General features: G+C 41.7%; 1 long non-coding RNA gene across 1 annotated transcript; it reads right to left on the bottom strand.

Annotated features, from left to right (window-relative positions):
- Positions 1-10,218: 10,218 nt before the first annotated feature.
- LOC143419158 (uncharacterized) lies at positions 10,219-19,621 on the bottom strand. Its single transcript, XR_013099137.1, has 4 exons — positions 19,521-19,621; positions 18,102-18,206; positions 11,453-12,049; positions 10,219-11,101 (listed from the first exon to the last, which is right to left on the bottom strand). It is a non-coding gene; the product is annotated as an uncharacterized LOC143419158 (long non-coding RNA).
- Between the last annotated feature and the right edge of the window lie 6,506 nt (positions 19,622-26,127).

Genomic DNA, 26,127 nt, shown 5'->3' with positions numbered 1-26,127 from the left:
CCTGAGGATGTTTTACCAGTCGGTGGTTTCTGGAGTACTTTTCTATGCTGTGGTGTGCTGGGGGAGCAGCACAACAAAGAGGGACTCATCCAGGCTGGAGAAACTGATCAGGAAGGCTAGCTCTGTGGTCGGCATGAAGCTGGACACTCTGGTGACAGTGGCAGAGAAAAGGACATTAAAGAAACTGCTGGACATTATGGACAATGCTGGGCATCCTCTGCACACGGCCATAAACAATCAGAAGAGTCTGTTCAGTGACAGGTTGCTTCTCCCCAAGACAAGAACTAACAGACTTAAAAACTCCTTTGTCCCACACGCCATCAAACTGTTTAACTCCTCTCTGGAGGGGAGAGGGAGGGGAAACAGGAGGACAAAGGAGGGGGGAACAACTAAGCTGTAGTGCCTCTTCACCTCACTGTACAATACCTTGTGCAATACTTTTTGTAAATAGTCAACAGTGCAATAGACTCAATACTTGAAATGTGCAATTCACTTGTATTTTTATTTTTTATTCCTATTTATTCTATTTATCCCCTTTGTATATTTTATTTATATTTGTCTCTGTATTTATATATGTGTGTGTGTGTGTGTGTGTGTGTGTGTGTGTGTGTGTGTGTGTGTGTGTGTGTGTGTATATATATATATATAACAATTCTGTAACTGTAACTTCGGTCGTTGCTGTGCTTTTTTTGGAAGTCGAATTTCCCAGAGGAACCCACCCGAGGGATTAATAAAGTTCTATCTTATCTTATCTTATCTTGTCAGTGGGAAACTGTATAACAGTCTTGTTGCTCTAGTAAATGTGTATGCTCCTAATACAGATGACGAGAATTTCTTTAAACAACTATTCTCCTCTTTGCCCGACTTAAATGTCTACTCTCTTTTTCTGGGGGGTGATTTTAACTGCTGGTTAGACCCAGCCCTGGATCGCTCATCCACTAAGAGCAATGTTTTAAGCAAATCTGCATCTGTCATTCATGCCTTTCTATCAGAATATGGAATGTGTGATGTTTGGCGTACTCTAAATCCTCATAAAAGAGATTACTCCTATTTTTCACATGTGCACCATACATATTCAAGAATTGATTACTTTATCATTGACACTAATTGTCTGCAGCAGGTCCACTCCTGTGCCTACCATAGCATAGTTATTTCAGATCACGCCCCTCTTACTTTGTCTCTGTCTCTTCCACATCCTCCTGTTAAAGCTGCACAATGGCGTTTCAACTCGACCCTCCTGTCGGATGAAAATTTTGTAAAGTTTATCCAGGATGAGATACGCTTTTACTTTGCCACCAACTCTTCCCCAGAGACTTCCAGCCTTGTCGTATGGGATGCCTTTAAGGCGTATATCAGAGGCCAGATTATTGCTTATTCGGCAAGAATTAAAAAACAGTCCACCCATGAAAGGAACAAGTTAATGCAACAGATTAAGGAGACTGATGAACAGTATGCTCTCAAACAGAGTCATGAAATATTTAAAAAGCGTGTAGAACTTAAAACAAGACTTGACCTACTCACAACGTACTCGACTGAACGTTTACTCTTACATGACAAATCCAAATTTTATATGCATGGTGACAAACCTGATAAATTACTGGCGAGCCTTCTAAAAGGTTCTCGGGCAAGGCAAAGTATTCTTAAAATTCGACAACAAATTCAAATTCAAATTTTATTTGTCACACACACACAACCATACACAGTATGACATGGGGGTGAAATGCTTGTAGCTGTACAATGCCCGACCATTAAATGACAGAAGAAAAGTTTTACAATATTTACAATTTACTACAAAAATTTACAAATTAACTTAGGAATTTACAGTAAAGAATGTGCAAATAGCAGAAGAGATTATAAAGATAAGGATTGTAAATTATAGGAATTATAGGATTATAGGAAATGTGTGGTGGTGCGTGTGGTGACGTGTGTGAGAGTCCAGTCTTATAGTGACGTGTTTGGGAGAGTCCAGTCCTACACCTGGTTCAGGGCCCGAATAGCCTGGGGGAAGAAGCTCCTCCTCATTCTCTCTGTTTTGGCCTTAAGGGAGCGGAAGCGCTTCCCAGACCTCAACAGTGAGAAGAGTCCATTGTTGGGATGGGAGAGGTCCATCATAATCTTCCTAGCTTTGGACTTGCACCGCTTGGTGTAGATGGACAGCAGGTCAGGGAGCTCTGATTGAATGATGCGTTCTGCCGAGCGCACCACCCTTTGCAGATCTCGTCTGTCCTGCTTGGTGCTGTTCCCAAACCAGGTGCAGATGTTTGACGTCAGGACGCTCTCGATGGTGCAGGAGTAGAAGTTCTTGAGCACAAGATGGCAACATAGTCACAGATCATGAAAAAATCAATGAAGTGTTCAGGGATTTTTACTCACAGCTTTACACCTCAGAGTCCCAAACTGACTGTAATGCAATTAATGAGTTTTTAGCTAAACTTAACATTCCTGAAATTCCAACAGAACTTAAAACAAGGCTGGATGAACCCATCTCCCAGTTAGAAGTTTCCTTGGCTATAGCTTCGATGCATTCTGGTAAGTGTCCAGGTCCGGATGGCTTTCCGTCAGAATTTTTCAAACACTTCTCTTCATTACTGTCCACGCAGCTTAGTGCAACCCTCACGGACTGCAAGGAACAAGGATCTCTTCCTCAATCATTCTATGAAGCCTGTATTACACTTATTAAAAAGAAAGGAAAAGATCCGTTGGAATGTGCCTCCTATAGACCCATTTCTCTACTGAACACAGACGCTAAAATATTAGCCAAGATACTTGCCCGTAGACTAGAAATAGTTCTTCCAAAAATTATTTCGAAAGACCAGACAGGCTTCATTAAAGGTCGTCATTCATATTTTAACATAAGGAGGCTATTTAACATAGTCTACTCCAGCTCTACAGACTCTGATGAATGTGTGGTCTCGCTTGACGCTGAAAAGGCCTTTGATCGAGTTGAGTTTGATTATCTCTTTGCAGTCCTTGATAGATTTGGCTTTGGAGCGAAATTTACTTCATGGATCAAATTACTCTATTCTCAACCATCTGCTACAATACGAACTAACCTCCAATTGTCAAAACCCTTCAAACTTCACAGAGGCACACGCCAGGGATGTCCTCTCAGCCCCCTGCTTTTTGATCTGGCCATAGAACCCCTTGCCATTGCGTTCCGCAGTTGCAAAGAGGTACACGGCATTTGGAGAAACAATACAGAACATAAGGTCTCGCTCTATGCAGATGATCTCCTGCTCTTTATTTCTAAGCCCTTAGCCTCACTACCATCTGCATTGAATCTGCTTAGTCAATTTGGTCAGATTTCAGGGTATAAACTGAACCTTAATAAAAGTGAGCTCTTCCCGCTAAGTAGCAAAGCCAGTATGTTAGACTTCACCTGCTTGCCCTTCAGAGTTGAAAGGACAAAAATTACATATTTGGGAATCACAGTGACAAAAAAACATAAAAACCTTTTCACAGAAAATGTGAGTGCATTGCTGAACCAAGTGAAGCGGTCCCTTACCCACTGGACACCACTCTCTATGTCTCTGGTAGGACGTATCAATTCAATTAAAATGACCATTCTACCCAAATTTCTATACCTTTTCCAGGCCATACCCATTTTCATTCCCAACACTTTTTTCAATAAGCTGGACTCTGTCATCTCATCTTATCTATGGCAGGGTAAACGCCCAAGGCTCAATAAGATGCATCTTCAAAAATCTAAAATTGAGGGTGGGTTTGCACTTCCCAACTTTCGTTTTTATTATTGGGCTGCTAACATACGATGTTTGGTGTTTTGGTATTTTTACCATAATCGGAGTGGTTGTCCTGACTATGGAATTGCATAGTGACAACAGTATATCCTTACTAGCTGCACTTTGTTCTCCACTCCCATCCTCTTCATTCAACTTCATTCCCAACCCTGTAGTGGTGCACTCATTAAAAATATGGGGCCAGTTTAGGAAATATTTTAAACTTTGTGACTTCTCCCTCCTCAGCCCCATTGCATCTAACCATTTCTTTAAACCTTCTACCCAGGACGGTGGGTTTGCGGAGTGGCACAGAAGTGGAATAACTTGCTTTAAGGACCTATTCATAGCCAACAAACTAGCATCATTTGAACAACTTGCTAATAAATATATTCTTCCACCATCACACTTTTTCAGATACTTGCAAGTCAGGCACTTTATTTGTTCCCAGATTTCAGGCTCAAGCCCTCCACCAGAGCCTACACTACTAGAAACTATTCTACAACTCAATCCAACCAATAGAGGGCTGATTTCCTTGCTTTACAATAAAATGTTAAATTTGACACATACCTCTTCATCCAAGCTCAAGACACTGTGGGAAGAAGACTTAAACATGACAACCTCTGATGAAACATGGGCCTCTATACTCAAACATGTCAACACTACATCACTATGTGCCCGCCATTGTTTAATCCAGTTCAAAGTGGTGCATAGAGCCCATTTCTCAAAATCCAGATTATCCCGTATCTACCCTGAAATCACTCCATACTGTGACAGATGCAAAACTGCTGAAGCCTCACTGGTCCACATGTACTGGTCTTGTCCCAATCTCACTCAGTTCTGGTCAGAGGTTTTTCGTACCCTGTCCAGAATTCTCAGTGTGACGCTGGCCCCCGGCCCCCTTCTTGCTCTGTTTGGCATCAGTGGGAATGAGGTGCTTCTACCGGCCTCTAAAAAACAGGCATTATCATTCTGTTCCCTGTTGGCCAGAAGGGCAATCCTACTGAGGTGGCGGGACGCTGCCCCTCCCACTCACAAACAGTGGTTATATGACCTCATGGCCTGTCTAAAACTGGAAAAGATAAGACACTCACTTCAGAACTCCACTGGGAAATTTCAAGACATGTGGGGACCCTTCCTTGATGCTTTTCAAAATCTATAAGAATTTTTCAGCGAACTCTCTTAAGTCAGGTGTGGAAATACAGTGTGCGGGTGCAGGCAGTGACCTGGGTGGTGTAAAATTATGATATTATTTTATGCCATGTTATACCCCTAATTAAAGACTGTGAATTATTATGTAGTTTTAGTTTGCATTATTCTCCTGAATTAGAAGAAGCTGATAACTATTGCATTAGTTAAACTGATTTGCATTACATTAAATTGCTGACTTGTTGTGAATGAATGATATTGTTTTATGATGCATTATATTGTTGAGTTATAAGAAATACTGTTCGCAGAAGGTTATTGTCTAATTTGTCTGAGTAGAAGAGAACAGAGTGTGCTGGAGTTTTCTGCCCCATTTCAGCAGGAGCAGATAAACAGGGAGCCAAGGTCGTAGCTCAGGCGCTGTGTGAGAGAGAGCATGTGAATGTTTAGGCTTTTTATGATAAGGTGGAGGCACCAGAGGCTATAAAAGTTTGAGCAATGCTCCACCATTTTGAGATTTTGAGGCTGTCTGCATCAGTGTCCATCTCCCACGTGTGTGATCATTAAATCATCGTTTGACTCAACCCGGCCGGACCAGTGTTGTTATTGTGGTTTTTGCTCTTGTCTCCATCCCCAATATTTTGAACCTTAACAGTGGGAATGAATGGGATTGTTTTGCAGGGATTATGTTACTTTGGGATATATTATACATTTGTTTATATTCTTTTTTTTTCTCTTTCTTTCCCTTTTTTCTTTTTCTTTTTTTTTCTTTTATTTCACAGCCGAAGATACATTTTTGGACTCATTTCACAGCTTAAATGTACTACTTAACCTTAATGTACAGACCACCTGGGTCTGGGTGCAGTTCCCCCCTCCAGGGGCAAGGGTACCTAGACCCGGTTCGTAGAGTACGCTTGGGGAGTGTGATCGTGTGTACAGCGTCTCTTTATGTCTGTCTCCACGTTGGTTGAGTGTGGAGTAAGTGCATATGAGAGCATGAGGGTGGGAATGGATGTTTGTGTCTATATGTCAGGTTGGGTATCAGACGCCACCTCTCTGGGGACATCTCAGGCCCTCCAAGGTTTGGAGGCCTATCTCCACCCACCACCACTTCCCCTGCCAGTGGCGGACTCCCACAGGTGTCAGTGCGTTGGTGGTTCTTTGTGTCTGGGGGTGGGCGTCCGGGTACACACCGGCTCACTCCTTGGCGGCCGCTTATCGGGGCCTGGAGCCTGGGGCTCGCTCGGGCCACTTCGGTGGGGTGCCCCCGGCCTCTCGGCCTGGGGCTCGGTCACTCAGGCACAGCTGGCTGCCGGCGGAGCTCACGGGCGCGTCACTGCAACTCCCCCTGGCTTCTGCTCCGTGGCTGCTGAGTGAGCCCTCATCTGGGACTCTCCTCAGCTCTTACTGGGACAGTGGCGCGGCTGCCCCTCTGTTGGTCTTCCTTGGTCTGTTGTGTTCTGGGGGCCTCTGGATGTCTGGAGTTTTGATCTCCTCCATACCTGCTTCATGCCCTGGTGGACGGGGCTGTGGCCCCCCCCACACCCTCTAGCAGATCATTACATGGAGAAACCTTTGGAATGCAAGCGCGCTGATCCACACAGGTATGCACACAGGTGTACACACGGATATTCACAGACGCGGACTACAGCTTTCTTGGCTGCTGCCTCAAAGCACATTGTGCGCTGTCTATCTTGCGTGCTGCACAATATCGTTTATTATTTAGTATCTACTGCTAGCTAGTTTATTGTGATGGTGCCGTTTTTTTTATTATGTTGCTCTTTGTTGTTTGCTTTCTCTTCTGTTTTTTTTCTCCATACAGGTGACCCAGGTGTTTTTTTGTTTTTTTTTGTTTGTTTTTTTTCTTTCTTCCCCCCCTTCTCACCGTCTCTTCTCCCCTTTGGTTTTCTTTCTCTCCCTCTCTTTCTTTCATTCTTTCTCCCTGTCCTATCCCCCAGTCATGTCTGTCCCGTTTGTAGCAACTGTAAATAAAATAAATTCATAATTATAATAAAGGTCAATCAAATGGACCAATATCGCAAGGCCATGATGATCCACTTGGTAAAATAAATCCGCTTGGCATCTTTCTTGGCCTTAAGACAACAATTCTGATGGCTATAGATCCAAACGGGACACAAAAAAAAAAAAAAAAAACCCTTAATGTACAGATCATCTGTAATCCTTCTCTTTTCTTTCTGTCTATATGTATAATATATATGTTGATGTTTATGTGTACAAAAGGAAACCTCTTAATAAAAAAGACATTGTTTAAAAAAAAAGTGGGATACTTAGACGCCGGTTAAGTGGAGCTTCCTGTTAAGCTGCGGGAAGCGCTTATAAATTAACATAAGACTTAGAAATCGGCCCGCTGTCCTGGACAGAGAACGGTCAATTGAACAGCAAGGTGGGCAAACCTGGGCTTAGAGGCTTTTAAATCTGTCGAAAAGGTAGGATGACCGATATCGGAGGCAGAGGAAGTGATGTTGAAAATGTTTGTTTTCTCTTTGATCTTTTAGTAGAATAAGCGGTTATAATGCACACTTTCTTACACATACTGAAAAAGTGCTCATGAAGAGATGATCTGTTGTGAAAGGTGACTTAGAGTGCAGTAAAAGGTCAATGCATGCACGCTTATGGTCACAGATATTACGTAGATTTATTTCTAGGGTAGAGGTGAAACATTTTGCTTTGTCTTTGCTTAGCAAGTAGTGATGCAGAAGGTGTTAAAGATATTCATGCCATGAATAAGTCGACAGGAAACATATGGAGAGTGAGACACCTACAGTGGGGCAAAAAAGTATTTAGTCAGCCACCGATTGTGCAAGTTCCCCCACCTAAAATGATGACAGAGGTCAGTAATTTGCACCAGAGGTACACTTCAACTGTGAGAGACAGAATGTGAAAAAAAAAATCCATGAATCCACATGGTAGGATTTGTAAAGAATTTATTCGTAAATCAGGGTGGAAAATAAGTATTTGGTCAATAACAAAAATACAACTCAATACTTTGTAACATAACCTTTGTTGACAATAACAGAGGTCAAACGTTTACTATAGGTCTTTACCAGGTTTGCACACACAGTAGCTTGTATTTTGGCCCATTCCTCCATGCAGATCTTCTCGAGAGCAGTGATGTTTTGGGGCTGTCGCCAAGCAACACGGACTTTCAACTCCCGCCACAGATTTTCTATGGGGTTGAGGTCTGGAGACTGGCTAGGCCACTCCAGGACTTTCAAATGCTTCTTACGGAGCCACTCCTTTGTTGCCCGGGCGGTGTGTTTTGGATCATTGTCATGTTGGAAGACCCAGCCTCGTTTCATCTTCAAAGTTCTCACTGATGGAAGGAGGTTTTGGCTCAAAATCTCACGATACATGGCCCCATTCATTCTGTCCTTAACACGGATCAGTCGTCCTGTCCCCTTGGCAGAAAAACAGCCCCATAGCATGATGTTTCCACCCCCATGCTTCACAGTAGGTATGGTGTTCTTTGGATGCAACTCAGTATTCTTCTTCCTCCAAACACGACGAGTGGAGTTTATACCAAAAAGTTCTACTTTGGTTTCATCTGACCACATGACATTCTCCCAATCCTCTGCTGTATCATCCATGTGCTCTCTGGCAAACTTCAGACGGGCCTGGACATGCACTGGCTTCAGCAGCGGAACACGTCTGGCACTGCGGGATTTGATTCCCTGCCGTTGTAGTGTGTTACTGATGGTGACCTTTGTTACTTTGGTCCCAGCTCTCTGCAGGTCATTCACCAGGTCCCCCCGTGTGGTTCTGGGATCTTTGCTCACCGTTCTCATGATCATTTTGACCCCACGGGATGAGATCTTGCGTGGAGCCCCAGATCGAGGGAGATTATCAGTGGTCTTGTATGTCTTCCATTTTCTGATGATTGCTCCCACAGTTGATTTTTTCACACCAAGCTGCTTGCCTATTGTAGATTCACTCTTCCCAGTCTGGTGCAGGTCTACAATACTTTTCCTGGTGTCCTTCGAAAGCTCTTTGGTCTTGGCCATGGCGGAGTTTGGAGTCTGACTGTTTGAGGCTGTGGACAGGTGTCTTTTATACAGATGATGAGTTCAAACAGGTGCCATTCATACAGGTAACGAGTGGGGGACAGAAAAGCTTCTTACAGAAGACGTTACAGGTCTGTGAGAGCCAGAGATTTTCCATGTTTGAGGTGACCAAATACTTATTTTCCACCCTGATTTACGAATAAATTCTTTACAAATCCTACCATGTGGATTCATGGATTTTTTTTTCACATTCTGTCTCTCACAGTTGAAGTGTACCTCTGGTGCAAATTACTGACCTCTGTCATCATTTTAGGTGGGGGAACTTGCACAATCGGTGGCTGACTAAATACTTTTTTGCCCCACTGTATATAGGGCAAAATGTGGTTGAGCTTGTAACCGAATGTGTGCCTGCAAAAGTAACAGTGTTGTACAAGACGTGCTCGAGATGATCAGATAAGAGAAGAAGAGAGCGAGCAACAGGAAACAGCTGGAGGGAAGACGGTGAAAGCGGCTCTTTAAGTGTGTTAAAGGTTGTCAAAAATATCGCTTACACAAATAAATAAAATTGAAGATTAAATACATAAAGGATAGAACCCAGAACATGATAAGTTGAACCAACTTTGAATAATTAAGAGAACAATTGATGAATACATTAGATTACTGAGGCGTAGCAGGGGGAGGAGTTTTTTTTTATACTTTACAGCAGTGGTCCCCAACCTTTTTTGCGCCACGGAACAATATTTTCACGGACCGGCCTTTAAGGTGTTGCGGATAAATTCAACAAAATAAAACTAGTACCGATACCGAAAAAAAGAAGATTTATTCATAACACACGTGAAAAGACCCAGGAAAACCGAGTTAACGATAAAAACACTAACAAAATAACACTGAAAACCGATAAAAACCCTGAAAACCATACATTTCACACCTGAGCCTCAACTCTCGCGGCCCGGTACCAAACGACTCACGGACCGGTACCGGTCATGTTAAAAGAATGTTGGAAATTTGATCAGAATACGGTGAAAATGAGAGAAACAGACATTTTTCTCAGATCATTGTGTTAAATCGTCAAAATCCCCGTGTTCTCTTTAAGACTATCAGCTCTACTCTAAACAACCCTGAAAGCCTCTGCTGACACATGTCATCAGTTCCTTTCTTTCTTTGTAAACAAGGTCGAGTCTGTCAGGTCAGCAATAGAACTTCCTACAGATGACCCATCAGTGTTTATTCCATGACTGTAAACATGTTTCCATTCGTCACTTCAGTCTTTACTCTGAAATACAGGAAATGACATCATGGCTCAAAATCTTTGTCGTTCAAACAATTCTTTATTTAACATTTTTTTAACTTTATTTAACAAAATACATTCAATAAAAACTTCAACTGAAACTGATTTTTAATCCAACCACTGAAAAAAAAGGTAACGACTGAACACAAACAGAAGAACAATTTATAAAGATTAACATTGAACTATAGGAACAGTTTGATTCATAGCCTCATTAGAACTTTAACTTAAACTTAAGGAGAGCCGACCTGAGCTCTGTGGAGCCTGATCTCCAGGGTTTTAAGTTGGACTCTGAAACCAGAAGAGGATGTTTCTCTCTCTTCAGATTCGCTGTCGTCCTGTGATGGGAACGGTTTCAGCCCTGCGTGATCGCGCTGATGTTTGCACAGAGCAGATGATGAAGTGAATGTTTTGGCACAGTGGTAACAGTGAAACAGTTTATTAGTAACGTGGGATCGTTTGTGTGCAGAGTATGAACTGAGATTATTGAAGCTCTTGTCACACTGCTCACAGCTGTAGTTTCCTTCCATGTGTGTACGTTCATGCTCGTTACGATGACCTGACTGTGAGAAGCTTTTGTCACAGTGTCTGCACTTGTATGGTTTCGCTCCTGTGTGGACTCGTTTGTGTGTTTTAAGCTGACTTGCAGTGGTGAAGGATGACCCACACTGATCACAGAGGTGCTTTTTGACCCCACTGTGAAAGAGTTCATGTTGTTTTAACTCAGCTGATGTGGGGAAGCTTCTCCCACATTCTTTGCAGTATTTCAGTTTGTCTCCAGTGTGTTTACGTTGATGTATTTTTAGGCCGGCTTGCTGACTGAAAGTTTTTCCACAGATGTCACAACGAAAGTCTTTCCCACCACCACAGCGATGACAGGGTTGAGAAGTGGATCCATCTGTGTCGCTCTGCTTCTAAACAAAGACACAAAGACCGTGTAAGTCAGTCCTTCAACACTTTTATCCTGAAAGTCGCCTGAAATAAAGAGCATCTCTGCAGACGTCCAATTACATTTTACTGTTTCAATTAACACACTCAGTTTACTGGGCTACAATAACTACAATACTACCACCATAATACTACAGCAATACTTATTTAATATTACAGTAACATCTGACTTACACTTAAATGAAATGAAAACCTGAATAATGGCTCAGAGCTACTCTTCGGTGGTGCAGAACTGCTAACATGCTAACACAATTTAATGAGCAGACTTGTTCCAAACAGTCAGACTGAACTTACAAGATAAAAATAAAAATACAAACCTCACAGTAACTGCACTTGTAGAGTCTCTTTCTGGTGTGGATCTGTTGGTGTTGTCTCAGGTACTGTGGAGTTTTAAAAGTCTTCTCACACAGGTCACATTGATAAGGTCTCTCCTCAGTGTGGGTAAACATGTGGCGTTGTAACTCTGTGTCTGTTGTAAAGTATTTGCCACACTGATCACACCATTACACATCTTCTCCGGTGTGAATGCGTAGGTGTATATTTCGGTACCCTAGCTGGCTGAACGTTTTTCCACAGATGTCACAGCTGTATGCCTTAACTCCAGAGTGGGTAACTAGATGTCTCTGTAAGTGGCTACTGTGAATAAAAGCTCTGCCACACTGATCACAGCTGTAAGCTTTAACTCCACTGTGGACGACTTGGTGTGTTTTCAGGGAATTCTTCCAGGAAAACGACTTTCCACACAAGTCACAGCTGAACGGTCTCTCTCCAGTGTGGATGAGCTGATGTTGTTTTAGTTTAAACTTCCAGGTAAAATCCTTCCCACACTCGTCACAGGTGTTTTTTTTCTCTCTCTTTCTTCTGTGAGGTTTGTCGGCCTCCTGAGAGCGCTGACTTCTCGGTCCATGTTGGTCCTGCAGTGACAGAGATACAAACAGAGGCAGTGAGTGAAATGCAGTCATTAAACAAACTGAAGCTTCAAACTCCCTCCATTAACACTAGTTTTAAACCTGAAGGTGGAGTGTGGCACCAAACACCTTAAAGGTCTCTTATCCCCACCTACTGGTAGTAGTAACACATTACATCCAACCTGCTGTTAAAGATAATTAATCATTGTTCAAACACTCTAAAATCATGCCCATCCCTCCTGCCTGTGCACAAATATTAATGCTAACACACTCAGAATAGTAATAAATGTTTACCAGGTCTGTACTTTTTTATATTTCCTGTTTGTTTCCTATTATATATTTCTATAATTGTATAATTTATTCGATAATAATAAATCATATGTAACAGTTACTAGCTTGGTTCAGTGAAGGATGATGTCAGAGTCTGACTGTAACCTGACGTTTTTTTTTACTTTTACTCGCTACATTAAAAAAAAAAAAAAATCTGTATTTTCTACTCCTTACATTTTCAACACAGGCTTGTTACTTTTGGTTTAAGTCATTTGAGGGGAGTTATTTCATCACTGCGGGCTTCAAAGATCAAATTGATTTGAGCCTAAACAGTAACACATGAAATCCAATCCTGCATCATACACCAGGCTGTGTGGTAAAGTCCTATAAATGGAGCATGTAACGATCACTGTAACACAAACCGTAAATCTTATCTGAGTTTAAAGGTTTAAATCACCATCAATTTCATCCTTCTATGATTCAGAGTTTGGCGACATCCTTATCATACAGAGTTCCGTTGGCTGAGTTGGGAAAAAGTTCTCAATAGAGTTTTTGAGCTCAGCAAGGAAATCTGTCAGTTCATGGTGTGAGATTATTATATTATCTTATGCCACGTTATACCCCTAATTAAAGATAGTGAAATTATTATGTAGTTTTAGTTTGCATTATTCTCCTGACTTTGAAGAAGGTGACAACTATTACAGTTATTAAACTGATTTGTATTACATTAGACTGCTGATTTATTGTGAATGAGTGATATTGTTTTATGATGCATTATACTGCTGAGGTATAAGAAATACTGTTTTCAGAGAGTCATGGCCTTATTTGTCTGATTAGAAGAGAACAGAGCATACCGGAGAGGTTTTCTGCCCCATCTCATCAGGAGGAGATAAAACAGGGAGCCAAGGCCGTCACTTAGGCGCCGTAAGAGAGAAAGAATGTGAATGTTTAGGTTTTATGACTAGGTGGAGGGGGGCTGAAGCTATAAGAATGTGAGAAACACTCAGACGCTTCGAGATCAGGCGGACACCCTCCCGCGCTCATCTCCCCTCCGGATGGTTTATGCTCAAAAGTGTTGAATTGTATGGAATAAAAGATTGTTGATTGAGCATTTATACACCGAGTATTGTCCTTCCTTCAGCCCAAAGATCAAAAGAATTGGGAGATTTAACAATGGACATGGCATGTATGATGCAGTGAAGGTATTTCAAGTGAAGCTGTCACAAATGCACCAGTGCAACCTGTCTCACTTTCCCTGTTGCCAAGTAATGTTGAACCAAGTCGGCGCACTTTGCTGATAAACTGAGCGCACTGAGTTCGCGGCGCTTTGGTGACTGTGAAGCACAAAAAGAGAATTTCAAGCTTCTTTTTTACGTGGAAACTGCACCTGTGCAGATTCAGATGGAGCTGCAGTGTAATGGTACACTCAAGGCAAAGTACGACACTGAATGGCCTGCACAGTTTATTAGTTCCATTCCTGCAGCAATGCCCCAGCTCCGTCTACATGCAGCTCCAACCTTGTGTATGTTTTCATTTATTTTTTCTGGGGTTTTTGCAGCATGTTCATATTTCTAACTTGCATAATTTTGACAGGATATATTTTTATGAAGATCAAAACATTTAAAGTTAAAGTTGATTTTTTAAGTTTATTTATTCTGGAATAAAATTCCTGTCTGTTTTTATTCATATTTCTGTTTAAAAAACATGGTTTTAGTGTGTTCAATAAATGTTTATCTTGTTTGGCCCGCGACCTAAAGTGTGCCTTGAGTTTTGCTCCCTGTGCAGTTGAGTTTGACACCCCTGGTGTAGAGGATGGAAATCAGCCAGGACAACTCATGAAACATCTGCAGACATCTGGTTGAATTCAGTTGTGTACATCCACAGAGAGCAGCAGGTCAGCTGATCACAGCCTGTACATTAAGAACATCGACTGGAGCTCTCAATAGAAATGATTGTGAGCTGTGACTCTTTTCCCCACACTGAGCCACTACAGCTGATTTTAGGGTTGAATCCTGCTGAATCCCACTTTAACCTCTTCCCTGCCCATTTTCCTCTTTAGAGGCAAAGTCACCCTCTACAATGTAGGCATTGTATTATTACATGAATATTACATTACATTAATATAGCACAAGGTTCAGTTAGTTTTGCATAAAATATATATCAGTACTTCATCTTTTACCCCTTTAAGACCTACCATAGAACCAAGAGCTTATGTTTATATTTTTACTAGAGATGGCACGATACCACTTTTTTATGTCCGATACCATAAATTTGGATATCTGCCGATACCGATATGAATCCGTATTTTTTAATCAACAGAACTGTTTTTTTTTTAATATCTTGCTGTTTTTGTATAAGTTCATACTCAAGTTAAAAAACAAAACACTAAAGCTATTCTGTTATACCTGTATGCAAAAAATACACAGCACCCAAATATTTCATAGTTCAGTAATAGTGATCAATCTAATACACTTAATCCTACTCCATCCTCCCTATTCTGGTATTTTAAGGAGTAAGTAACCTAAATAATAGGGCTCTAAAACTCCCAGCAAAAAAAAAAAATAGATAGGGAATCACCCACCCTCCACTTCATGATGCTTAATCAACATAATCAACTTTAATTTGATGCAGTGTGAAAAAAGATTCACAGAAATCAATTATTTTTCAAGAATAATTAAATAGATTCAACATCTTTCTTCAACAGAATTGCAGACTGCACAGATGGTACCTTCCCAAAGGAAAAAGTAGTAAAGCTTACTAGGGTATATTAGGCTTAGTTACTATATACAGTCATGGACTTCTATACATTTTACATCAGATTAAAACTTTGGGTGTAAGATTCAGATAATTATTTATTAAAATCTAGACATTTTAAATGAGAATAAGAAAGAAAAGGATGTCTTTGTGCCCCCTTTTCCCTGTTAATGCCCTATCGGCCACCCTGGCTAAACTTTGCTAGATCCGCCCCTGCACAGTTACCAGCCGTCAGCTAGAAAAGGATCCTGGTGTAGAAAGTAATATTAAATAAATTCTAACAACAGCTTATCAAGGTTAAACGTGCTGCTGTTGTTCAGCTGCTGGTTTCCTCTTTCTGGCGCGAAGTGGGCAATAAACAAACAAGAGAGACGGACTCGCGACAGAAAAGCCGATCAGCTGATCATGATTTCATGACTGAAGTAGCAGCAGGAGAGGGAGGGGGAGAGAAGAGGCAGTCGCTCCATATATGTTCCATCGCAGGAATGCTTTACAAACATTCAGAGACGAACTTACACACTTGCTTTACTTCTCTCTGGGATAACTTCCTCGGAGATGAAATGCCGGATTGGTAGCGAGGCTACAAATACACACAGCCGCTCTATCACATGAGCACACTGCTCTGACGTGCTACGGTTATGAGCCGAGTTACGCCATGTCGCAAGTTTTGTGAGGTGCTTTTTTGAAATTTAATGGATCGGATTACATTTTTTATTTCTCTCCGATATCAGATCCAGTAATTTACGTCAGTATCGAACCGATACGATACGTGATATCGGATCGGTCCATCTCTAATTTTTACATGCCCTTAATGCAGGGCTCTAGAGTGCGACCAATTTGGTCGCAAATGCGACCAAATTTTTCAGTGGTGCGACTAAAAAATATATTTGCTTGCACCTGTGCGACCAAATGTTCGGGTAGCAAAAAAAAAAAAAAAAAAAAATCTGCAACCTTCCCTGTGGTCAACAACAGACACACATTATGCCCCTATCGTGGACTAAACCAATCAGAGATAGTAAGGGGCGGGACCTCTCTGATTGGCCGTGGTCCAGTTGAAAGTGCAGGTGGAAGTGGGAGGTGAGTAGCTTGAATAAAGCGATATCAATTCATTAAATCCTGAATCGACTTTTAAATATAACTGTGTTTTGCCAGAAACGCCAGATTCTCAGATTAAAGCTCACAAAACCATTTCAACAACAACCAAACAGCAAATGAGAGCAGGTACACGGACTCCACACAAAGACGTAAACACAGAGCCAACGCATCAGAATCAGCTTTGTCTTTCTCGGCTTTCTCAGCTTAGCGATCCTGATGCGTCCGGTCCACGCTGTGATTACGTCTTTTTGCGCTGATTCTGAGCTGCAGGTTTTGTCTCTCTCCAACCAAAATTCACCGAGCCAGCAGCAAAAGAAGCAGCAAACTGCGCTTCACATTTGATCAATGTCGTAATGAATTTTGCTGTTTTGCTTCCACGACTATTAAAATCACACTTCATGCACAGCTAGCTCTCTCTCTCTCTCTCTGTACTTCAAGAACAGTTTCCCGTCTCCAATCTCTGTTTTCTGTATTATTCATTCGCTTATTACCCACCAGTCTACCGCTGTTTACGGCGCTGTGGCTGCTGTCTTTTTCTATTCTTTTTTTCACTTAAATGACATCGGACAAGCAAGCCTATTTTTTCTGTTGTTCAATACTGAAGAAATTTAAACTTTATATGCAGAACATTGTAGAATATTTTGAAGGTTATCTGCTATAAAAAGCCAGACAAGGAAAATCTCCTTCATGTTTTTCTGTGTTTTATTCTCAGTTACTTTCACACAAAGGCATCTGCTGTGATGTTCACAATTCTGAAGAAGTCAGTACTGATAAATGATCAGAATTATAATATTTCTGACTGTCTGAGGCTAATTTGAATCGAATCGGGACTTTGAAAACCGGAATCGAATGGATTATAGAAATCAGTGATGATACCCAGCCCTAGTGAGCAGCCTAGGCACGACAGAAGTGGATGTAGCTGTAATAGGAAAAGAACTATTGCTAACTTTTCTGTTAAGTTAAGGCCTGATCCTTCTGAAATTCATAGCCAGTGCTCTGACACGGTGTCATCAATCTTTGAATGCTGAAAAAGCACAGTGTATCCAGAAAAACACATTATATTATATAAATTATTATAAAATTTGTGTGCGCCTAACTTTTGTGCTGGTACACCTAACTTTTTAAAGTTAGGCGTACCGGCAAAAAGTTAGTCTAGAGCCCTGCCTTAATGCCATTTTGGGGAGCATTTCAAGTTGCTATACATCAATATGACCATTATATCCCAAATGTTAATAATATCTATGCATTAAGTCCATAGTAACTACATAAAGTGCAAAAAAACTGCAATAAAATACAAAAAAATTTAAATTGTTTTTGTTTTGTTTTTTACACATATTTGTAGTTAGAAAATTGTATCCCTCAAAACTGTAAATTTAAAAAAGTTGCACATTGTTTCCAACCACAGGAAATTTGTTTTTGAGCATTTTTGAGGAAAAACAAAAATAAATATTATAATGCAAATTTGCAAACAAACAGCATGTGCATCAAAATAAACTATTACCAACAGTGCAGTTTGAGTTCTAAGCATCCCAGAAACAATACAGAAAAGAATAAAGTCAAACATGACTTTTAAAAACACCAGTATAGGTGTCGCTGAAGGCAGGTTTTGGCAGGTAAAGTTGGACATGTGATAGTTCGCGCTGGCATCTATTCCAACATAGGAAGTGCTATGAACAGCAAAGCGTGTTTCTGGTATATTATGTTTTTTTGCTGCAAGTGCTTTTTATGCAATTTCTGCAAATACATATGTGGAAGGAAACGTGACCTAGGGCAAGCTGATGGCATAAGATGTAAGTACAACTATTCCTAAATAAAATAATTGTGTTAGCTTAAGTGCAGTTCTACCGGGATTTTAAAATTGTTACGCAAAACGGAGCATTCCTGCTCCAATAGGCCTTAAAGGGTTAATGGAGTATTTCTTAACACTAGTATCTGTCACCTTCTTTGTCGAACTCATTGTTTTCTCTGCAGTGGCTGAGCTGAGTCCAAGTAGCGTAAATGTTCCCCTGCTGCTCCGTCAGACTCTTCTCCTCCTGCTGATCAGCTGGGACACAAAACAGAACTTTGTTAGGCTCCACACTGCACTGAAGAGTCAAAGTGTCTCATATGTTCATCTGAGAGCACAAACAACAAATTTTAGCTTCCCTGGGTGAGCAACTTGTTTAAAACATACACAAAAGGTTTGAGCACCGATACCAAATTCAGCAGTATGGCACACCAGTACCAGGAGAGCAATTCCTCTTTAAAAAAAGCCCTGGCAAAGAACAAAAACAGAACAATCGATGGACCTGCATAAACGAGTACAGTGTTTCCCAACCACTGTGCCGCGGCATATATACGTGTGCCGTGAGAACTGATCAGGTGTGCCGTGGAAGATTATCCTATCTGAGTGGGTGTAGAAATCTGAGCCATGATCTGAGTAACCCTCATCACTCAGTCACACTCCGATTCTCTACTTATATCAAGTCCATTGCACTACTTTCAAGCATTCTGCAACCTGTCCTCTAATTTATTCTTACTGTCTTACTATTTATATTGTTTTCCATGCACGGTTGGTGTGGAGCACCCACAATTTAGTTGAATATGTACAAAGACAATAAAAGACTATTCTATTCTATTTTAAAAACTCTGCAGTACTTTTAAAACACAGATCCCCTCTTGGGGTTCGAGGCTGTATTTGTTTTAAAAATGAATCTCTGGTATCTCTGGCCTATCATTATTATTTTGCTAACAGTTAATCAGGCTCATTTACTGAATACTGATCAGAATTTATCAAATTATCTTTGAAATGATTCTAACAACAGGCCTCTCAGAGTGAGGCCAGTTTTTACAATCACATGCCCTGTGGGCTGACACAACTTTGCTGATAAGACAAAGGCAGCTGTGTTTTAGTCTGGAATACATTTATTTTTTACCTTTCTTTTAAATTGATTTCATTATAGCACTTTTACCGCCAACATATTTGGATTTTTTGGCGCTGGAAGTGACCTTATATTGATGATGGCTGGCGTTAGCTAGCTAGCTTGGATAGCATGCTGCATTCAAAAACTATGCAGGTGCCACACAGTGACAGAGATGCTAACTAGCGCTTAGTAACAGACTAATAAAATAATAGAAACTCTGATTACACTTAGCTAATTTAAAAGCTTTCTTCTAATAATAACACTGTTTTCTTCTCTGTGTTTCATTAGCATTTGTTAATATTTTCTTGTAAATTAGTTTATAGCAGCTTGACTTGATGTAGAGGCTTTTTCTTTCAACTGGTTCACAAATAACTGACAACAGAGACCGAGGAGAGCAACAGAAAACTTCACTCAGGAGCTAAATTCAAGATTGACTGAACTCAGATCAAAGTTACCTTAGTGCTTCACTTTAGATGAGGAAGAAAAATAAACTAAAACACAAACGCAATGAAGCGGGAACTTCGCGGCTTCTTCTTCTTTGGGGTTTTTCTTTGGCGGTTAGAGCTTTAAGGTGCATTACCGCCACCTGCTGGACTAGATGGTTCTTAAACTAAAACTAGACATTTAAAAGTATTTTAATAAACAATAAAAACAAAGACAAAATGTTTCAGTGTGTTATATTCATGAACATAAACATCAGATGGCTTCAGCTTACGCTTACCCCCATTTATTTAAGAGAATTTGCTCTCTGCAGGCAAGGATTTTTTGTTTAGAGGATCTTTGTAAGCCTGTATTTACTTTAAAAGAAGGGAAGCACTTCTTCATTCTACAGAAAAGGTGACACATTACAGATGAGTTCATAAAAAGTGTCTCTGTCACTCTTTCAAGGCTCTGTCACTTTTTCTTTTTGACTGGAACAGCATGGTAAAGTAGGCCTAGGCTGCCATCTTGTGGCAGTGTGTTGTTACTACAACATATGAAATTGTGTTTCTATTGGAAATATAATTCAGCACCACTGAGCCGCTCTCTCAGTTACAAACTGAACCTGTTTCTTAGACATATAAATCACTAAGTACAGTGAAGCTTTTGGTTTTGTAAAAGTGTTTCTTATTCTAAATGCATGTTGATTTTTATCAGGGTGAAGAGCAGTTAGCAGTGCATTCATGGACATCTTTAAACTATTAATTGAAGAATCTTTGGTGATGATGGCATGAACTAGAAGCGCAAGCTCCAGGTGAGACTGCACAGAACAACAAGTGTCCTTAAACTGCATCAACTGATGACTTCTCACAATTTTATTCCACTGTGTGTTTTTATCATTGAACGTTTCTGTCTTCAGGTTTCTCTCAGACCAAGATTGAATGTGATGACAAGGGTGATGAATGGTGTGACATGTGCTGCTGGCCCACAGAACCAGGTGAGTATGCTGTCCATGTGCTCTGCAACAATGAGGACATCCAACACTCTCAGTTAAGATTAGTTTTCATGATTGTTGCCTCAAGGCCTGAGATCATGGTGGTGGGCTTGTGATGGACACACATGGCTGAAACCTCTCCTGTAGAGGCTAAGCCCAGGCTTGAAACCACTGGGGTGTTCGTTGGCAGGGGTGACGCAATGTCACTGGTATGCATGAATTTATTAAACTTGATACAGTCCAATAACTCCAGCCTTACTCATCTTGTCCTTCAGATTCTTTATTTCTAGGATTTAACAGCAGCGCAGCGGTCACAAACTGTTTGCTTCCTCCCGATCAACAACACAGCTGCCGCTAATTACGTGTGTCTACCTTAAATATCTTCACAAACTCAAAATGTGACCTCTAGCACCAAACGCTTGCTGCAGTTCTTGGTGTCAGAGGTGACACACAAGGTATAGCACAGATGTCGTTATACTGCTCCAGCTGTGTATTGCTAGCTGTGGGGAGGCTTTTTATCTTGTTTACAGCATCTCTCCTGAGCAGGAAGCTCTGCCAGCCCAGCTCGGCTCTGAGCCAGACGTTATAGTATGAGTGGACCAAGATGATGGTGCTTCCCATCATACTCCACTCGCCAAATACACTCTCTGATGCACCACAGCACACCGCAACCTGGTGAGGTAACAAATCACTGACAGTGAGGCAGAGACAGTGCTGATGCATTACATGACAGTGTTGGTTTACAGTCAGAACTTAGCAAAGAGTTGCTGTACGTGTGTGTGACACATACCAGAAACTCCAGCAATCTGTAGGTCCCATTTACACAATATATGACTTCATCCATGTTCTCCACTGGAGCTTTATGAAACTCCTCCACCATGAAGAGAACAACAGGTCAACAGAGTGCCAAGCACCTGGCGGTAGAGTGTTTCAGAGTTATTATGGAATTAAAAAACAAGCAAATATACATGTTTAATTATTATTGGCCTGAACTGTTTGGGTAGAGCAAGTTTAAACTATTTAATTTAATGTTTTTGCACACTGCGATGCGGTTGTGTGTTACCTGGAGAGAGGTGAGGATTGAGGAGGAGATGATGATGAGAAGCCAGAAGTCCGTGTGGAAGAACTGGCAGATCATAAAAGCCATGTACGCTGGAAAGATCAGCAGGAAGGGACAGAGAGAAACTGCACGGAAGTGCTTCCACAAACTCCTACGGGACGGGCAGCAAAACCAGCGTATGAGAAAGCAGTCAGGTTGATAACAGGCTTTGCAAACACACATTCAGTCAGATTACATTTATTGATGTCAAAAAGACAAACTGCCTGTTTAAGAATGAAGAAAGAAGGACAGTACACCGTAGTATTACTTAACTTATGATGTTAGCATGAGTTGTACTGATGACCATAGATAATGAATTCTGTGATAATTAACTAACTGCCCATAGTTATTAATAGTTGTTTATGATCAGTAAAAAATAAAACAAACAGTGGGACACAGAGTTTTCTTAAAAATAAACACATGAAAAAAGTCTTTGGTATATTATCTTAATTGCCTCTACATGCTCCCAGGGCTAGGACTCAGCTATCTCCAGCATGGACTGCAGGATGGAAGCAACAACAATAAAGAGGATGATAGAGAGGAGGAAGGCTCTGTGGATGACCTGCAGCTCAATGAGGCCAGTTTGGACAGCAAGGATTAGCAAGGTGATCCCTTCAGTCATCCCCCTGCACAGAGAGGAAACAAATTAGAGCAACACACCACAATTATATGCCTTGGCTTTGCACTCAAGTTGGAGATCATATACACGTTTATCCAGACTTGACCTTTGGGTATACAATGTCAATTATTTTATCCTATTAGACAGTTGTGTGAAATGCAGACATCCTTAAAGAACAGTGTAGTAGCGGCCGGTAATAAACCAGTCCTCATAAAGGAACAGTGCTCTTTAATGAATTCAGCACAGACTTTACATCGTAGAGGTAACAGGGAGACACAACAAGTTATCAGTTAGCCATCTAACTATACTCTAACTCTAAAACTTTTCCAACTCCACTTTACTCTTATTTCACGACACCACCCTCTAGTGGTGCAATATGGTACGATCATTACAGGACAACATCTCCTCTCTCTTTATGAAAAGAGTTCACCAAATAGCGTAGTACAGAAATAAAGTAATTCACTGTTTAGCAAGTCACACATACACTTGTGAACTTAAATGTCGCAATAGTTATACCATCAGAATACTACAACTAGCAAAGTTTAATAAGCCTGAAACTATATTGCACTCCTACGTAAAATGAAAAGAAATTATTATTCCAGTTTTTCCATGACAATTTTTTCTTAGTGCATTGGTGGCAGAAAATCAGTTCTTTTTAAACTCAAGATAGAACAAGTAATAACATTTCTCTAATGTTCTTTTTCAAGCAACCTATTATGCTACAATATAGTCTTTGTGCCAGCGAGGCTTGTACTTGACGCGTGGCAGTCTTCTGGCAGTAGGTGAGCCAGTCTGAGTGTGGTGCAGCCTAGCAGCTCAGTAGGTAGAGTGGTGGCCCCATGATCGGAAGGTCGGGGGTTCGACTCCACTGAACGGCTACCCTGAGGTACCCCTGAGCAAGGTACCGTCCCTACACACTGCTCCCCAGGCGCTGCACTGGTGGCTGCCCACTGCTTCACTGGGTGAATGGGTTAAATGCAGAGGAATTATTTCCCTATGGGGACTAACAAGCTCACTTTACTTACTTTTACACAGTGTCAGCGTTCTTTTCAGTCACTGGGCGACAGCGTGCTAGATGAGTGGCATTCCAACTCTTTCCATCACTCAGCAAGAAGGCATTCAAGCCTTTGGCTTTTGTTACTGTTACAGGAGGGGTAAATCTGGGATGTCCTTTGGGAACATGGTGGGGTTTCCTTATCCTCACACTCTCTCCTGGTAGAAAAGAAGGTTTCCGTGCGTGACGCCTACCATCAGTGTAACGTTGCATTTTCAACTGATATTTCTGAACTGAGTGACGTGCAACGTATCCAGTGGAGACACAGCAGGAGGCAAAGGGAGTACATCCAGTATAGTACGCATCTTCCTGCCACACAGGAGTTCTTAGGGAGAGGGAAGTAGAGGGAAGTAGTTGCATGCGGTGTTGCACAGTAAACTTGAAGCCAATCCAGCACAGTCGCCTTCCATGGTTTCGACTGCTGGATTGATGTCTGGATACAGGTGCGGAGGGCACGATGAAACCGTTCGATTGCTCCGTTTGCAGCTGGGTAGTAGACAGATGTTCTGCTGTGGGAGATGCCTCTATTCTGGAGGAATGAGGTGAACATTACAGAGGTGAACTGTGCACCATTGTCAGTTATGATAAGACAATGTTGGATAACACCTCCCACCCACTCCATGACATGTTGGTCAGTCACAGGAGCTCGTTCAGTGAGAGACTGAGATTACCGAAAAGCACCACTGAACGACACAGGAAATCATTCCTGCCTGTGGCCATCTCCCTGTACAACGCATCCACTTAACACACTGTTTGCTGCTACAACTACACATGTTTCTTTTCCAAATATTTATTTATAAGTGACGTATGTATGTATGTATATATATGTATATATTGTACTATTCTTAGTTAGCGTATTGTCTGTCTTGTCTTAATGTTGGTTTAAAATGGAGCACTGTAACAAAAAATAATTTCCCCCAGGGATCAATAAAGTATTCTGATTCTGATTCTGATTCTGATGTTCTCTGGGTTGCCATGACGACTAAAGACAGATGAGAGGAACTGAATGACATCATCAGTAGTAGCATAAGGTGAAAAGGCAAGCTCAGGCCATTTGGAGTAGTAGTCAGTCAATGTTATGACGTATCTACAAGCAGGTATTGCAGTATCAAAAGGCCCAACAATGTCAAGACCAAGTTTTTTCCACGGTCCATCAGGCAGTGGGACGGGTTGGAGAGGAGCAGGATTAGTATGTGCAGTTTTGTCATTGGACTGGCAAAGGAGGCATGAGGTTATGGCAGACTGAACTTGTGAGTCCATTTTTGGCCACCAGTAGAGATCTCTTAATCTTTGTTTTGTGCGCACAATGGTGACTTTCATGTGCCAGTGCAATCAGTTTAGGTCTCACTGAAAGTGGTGCAATGAGCCTTGAGCCTCTGAGAACATAATCACTTAGGGTTGAGAGTTCATTACGGATTTTGTAGTAAGGTGCAAGCGTGACATCAAGTGCTTTGATTGAGGCAGGCCAGCCACTTTGTATTTGTGAACGCAAAGCAACCAGTTCAGGGCAAGTTGAACAGGCAGAGTCAAAGCCCGCAACTGGAAGTGAGGACATGGCAGCAGAAACTTGGGCTACCATTTCATGATCTGAATCTGATGTGGAATGGGAAGAAACGGGCAGGGGCAGGCGAGAGAGACAGTCAGCTGTATAGTTCTGAGAACCTGGGCGGCAAATAACATCATAGTCAAAACACAGGAGGCGGGCAGACCAGCGGGCGATGCGCATGCCAACCCTATTAAACCCTTTGGTGCTCAGCAGCGTTGTCAGAGCTTGGTGGTCTGTCCGCAGAGTGAAACGTCGGCCCCACAAATACGTTCTCCATTTCTCTGCAGCCCACACACAAGCATAAGCTTCTTTTTCAACAGTTGAGTACTTTTGATCTGTTGCAGACAGTGTGCGGTAAGCAAACGCCACAGGTTTTTCTGTGCCATCAGGTTGCACTTGAGCAAATACAGCACCAAGCCCATAGTCACTTGCATCAGTAGAGATCACAACACGCAAGGCAGGGTCAAACAGTGCCAGTGCAGGACTATTCACCAGGAGTTTTTTTACTTCTTCAAAGCTCGCTTGTGCACCTGAAGTCCATGTGAAAGTGTTCTTGTCGTTAGCACAGCCACACATAGGGGCTACAACAGTTGCAAAGTTTGGCAAAACTTGGAGTACCATGACACCAAGCCCAGGAAGGATCTCAAACTGAGGGAACTGAGGAGGATTAAAGGGGCAGCACAGCAGCGTTTTGGAAAATAGTGTAAAGGCTTTTCAGGAAGCTTTTAGGACGCTGTGAAAATACTGAATTTGAATAGTGGAGGCTAGAAGTAGTGAATGTATCCTTCCTCTCTATCATTAGATGGAGAGAGTGTACAAAGGCCGGCATAGTGGGTCTGTGGCCACTCTTGCGCTTTTGCGTGTCCGTCAGCCAGCTGTGGAGAAGAGCAAAGTTTTTACATGCAAAGAGCTGAAGTGAAAAGCAGTGTTCCAAACAATGAAATGTGTCCACTCTTTGTGCTTTTCATGCAGTAATGTTTGATGTTTGAAGCTATTTCTGCTGTTGTCCCATTCCCGGTGAAATCCGCTGTCCCTCCAATCCCGATCCTCTTGCAAAGCAATCAGCATTTGTCAGACGCATCAGTCATTGGCGGTACTCAGACAGGATCCTGGATGACTACACGTCTGGGGTGCCTAAGAGAGCAATTGAAGGATGCCATGTTTACTGAATATGTGCCTAATTTTGTCAGGACATAGCTGGGTCCATTGCTTCTGCGTGCTCTATTTTCACAAGCAAAGGCCTGGCTCTTTCTCCTGGCACCTTCTCAGGTGATCTCCATGCCGTGGCTTCTTCTCAAATCAACGTCTGGACTGCCGCAAAACAGCTGAC

Source organism: Maylandia zebra, linkage group LG6 (assembly GCF_041146795.1).
Source record: "Maylandia zebra isolate NMK-2024a linkage group LG6, Mzebra_GT3a, whole genome shotgun sequence".
Classification (NCBI taxonomy): Eukaryota; Metazoa; Chordata; class Actinopteri; order Cichliformes; family Cichlidae; genus Maylandia; species Maylandia zebra.
Note: the sequence above shows the minus strand (reverse complement) of the source record. Positions and strands in the feature narration are given on the sequence as shown.